The sequence below is a fragment of the Phacochoerus africanus genome, chromosome 8, assembly GCF_016906955.1.
Source record: "Phacochoerus africanus isolate WHEZ1 chromosome 8, ROS_Pafr_v1, whole genome shotgun sequence".
In the NCBI taxonomy this organism is placed as follows: Eukaryota; Metazoa; Chordata; class Mammalia; order Artiodactyla; family Suidae; genus Phacochoerus; species Phacochoerus africanus.
In genome coordinates this window covers 14,673,791-14,676,299 of record NC_062551.1, presented here as the reverse complement: position 1 = coordinate 14,676,299, position 2,509 = coordinate 14,673,791, and the positions used below count along the sequence as shown (strand labels likewise).

General features: G+C 42.5%; 1 non-coding gene across 1 annotated transcript; it reads right to left on the bottom strand.

Moving 5' to 3' along the window:
• Positions 1-407: 407 nt before the first annotated feature.
• Positions 408-509, bottom strand: LOC125134719 (U6 spliceosomal RNA). The gene has a single exon (XR_007136731.1). It is a non-coding gene; the product is annotated as a U6 spliceosomal RNA (small nuclear RNA).
• Positions 510-2,509: the final 2,000 nt, after the last annotated feature.

The window sequence follows — 2,509 nt, the reverse complement described above, 5'->3', positions numbered from 1 at the left end:
GCCCTTCCTTTTTGCTAAATTATACATCTTCCTAAAAAATATTGGGAGTTCCCTCCATGGCTCAGCAGTTAACAAACCCGACTAGGATCCTGAGGATGCAGGTTCAATCCCTGGCCTTGCTCAGTGGGTTAAGGATCTGGCGTTGCCATGAACGGAGGTGTAGGTCGCAGACACAGCTTGGATCCTATGGCAGCTGTAGGCTGGCAGCTGTAGCTCCAATTCGACACCTAGCCTGGAAACTTCCATATGCTGTGGGTTCGGTCCTAGAAAGAAAAAAAAAAAAGTTACTGACCTATAATTGACTTACAATGTTGTGTTAATTTCCGCTGTTCAGCAAAATGATTCAGTTATATATATATATCTTCTTTTTCATAGTCTTTTCAATTATGGTTTATCAGAGGATATTGGAAAATTTGGAACGCTTCATGAATTTGCGTATCATCCTTGAGCAGGGGCCATGCTAATCTTCTTTGTACCAATTTCAGTATGTGTGCTGCTGAAGCAAGCACCATCTTTTAAAAAATTATATATCTTACATAACAGAGACTAGAAAAATGAACTATGATTCAAAAGTGAAATACCATTTAAACTCCTTTTGTTTCTTATTTCGTAGGTATGTGTGTGACCAGAGTTATGTTCATCATTCTGCGGCTAGCATGTAACTTGCCCACACTATGCCTCAGGTTCTAGTGGAACAGTACCTGATAGAAATGGCTAAGAACTATAATGCGCCAGAGGAATCCAAAGCAACCTCTCAAGAAGGGAGAATTGGAGTTCCCGTCATGACACAGTGGAAACAAATCCGACTAGGAACCGTGAGGTTTCAGGTTCAATCCCTGACCTCGCTCAGTGGGTTAAGGATCCGGCCTTGCCATGAGCTGTGGTGTAGGTTGCAGATGCGGCTCGGATCCCGAGTTGCCGTGGCTCTGATGTAGGCCAGCAGCTACAGCTCCGATTAGACCCGTAGCCTGGCAACCTCCATATGCTTCGGGTTTGGCCCTAAAAAAAAAAAAAAAGGGAGAATTGACCTAAAGGTGAGATTTTTACTATGCACCAGAAGATTTTTTTTCTAAACTTAGGAATGTTACTTCCAGAGCAGCTCTGGCGGGACAGGTAACATTTACACCTTTTCTCCGCCCACATACTTTCCCTTGCAGAGCCTGACTTCTGCTGTCAGGTGACCCTTGCAAACTGTTAGCGACAGTCAAAAGCAAAGAAAGTAACTCAAGTGTTACACACAGAAGTTTTTAGTTCTTAAGATCTCAGTTTTATCTGAGAGTTATTCTGCATTTTATTTTATTATTTTATTTTATCTCTTTAGGTCTGCACCTGTGGCATATGGAAGTTCCCAGGTTAGGTGTCAAATCGAAGCTGCAACTGCCAGCCTACAGTATAGCCACAGCAACGCCAGATCTCAGTTGCACCACAGTTCAACCTACACCACAGCTCGCAGCAATGCCAGATCCTCAACTCGCTGGTCAAGTCCAGGGATTGAACTCATGTCCTCATGGATAATAGTTGGGTTTGTTACTATTACTATTGTGGCTGGGCCACACTGGGAACTCCTATTTTGCATTTTAATAATGATCTCTTGGAAAAAGTCTACAAGATTCAAAGGCACAAGGCAAGATCATTTAGCCTTGGTGCAGAGTTTGAGTTCAGTAGTGAAACAACCCATATTTGGATCCTAGCTTCACCCTTTATTAAACTCGAGACTTCAGGCAAGAAACTTACCCACTCCAAGAGTCAGTTCTCTGTATTATAAGAAGCGGGATAATAATAGTTAAGCGTTATTAACAAATCTCATACCTTTGTTGAGATGATTAAATGAGCTCATACATATAAGGAACCTAAATGCAATGCCTGGCACATCGCAAAAATAATCAAGTTTTCCTTTTAATCCTCCTCCTCATAATCTCATAGGATGAATGAAGCGTCTAAAAGGTGGTCATGAACTCTTTCAGGGCAAGAGGAATCTCTCCCTAATGCCTCCAAATTGGAAGGATGTACCATTTCGGAGTGTGTTTAAGAGGCACATTTGTCCTCTCTGATGCTTTGCTTGTGATGGTTTCCTAAAAAGGACTCTTTTAGCCTTTTTTTCCTCTTCCATGACGGGAATCCAAGAGCCTACTCATTTTCCGGTTAACAGTAATTCTATGCTTGACTCTTCCCTTTATCCTAACCCCTAGCCCAACCCATCTTTAACAAATCCTGGTTCCTCTACCTTTGAGACTACTGCCACTTCTTGCCATCTTCACTGACAGCACCCTGATCTAACCCGCAAAAATATCTGGTCTGGATGATGGCAATACCTTCTTAGCTGATTTCCCTGCTTTTACACCTCTTCCCCATTAAATGATGTTCAGTGTAGCTGTCAGAGATCTGCTTAGTACCTAGGTCAGACCATGTAACTCCTTTGCTTTTAAAACCAAGGCTTTTTCTTTCACTTAGAATGACAGGCAATGGCTTTCCTAGGACTCGGGAGGCTACCCACACTCCCTCTCACTTC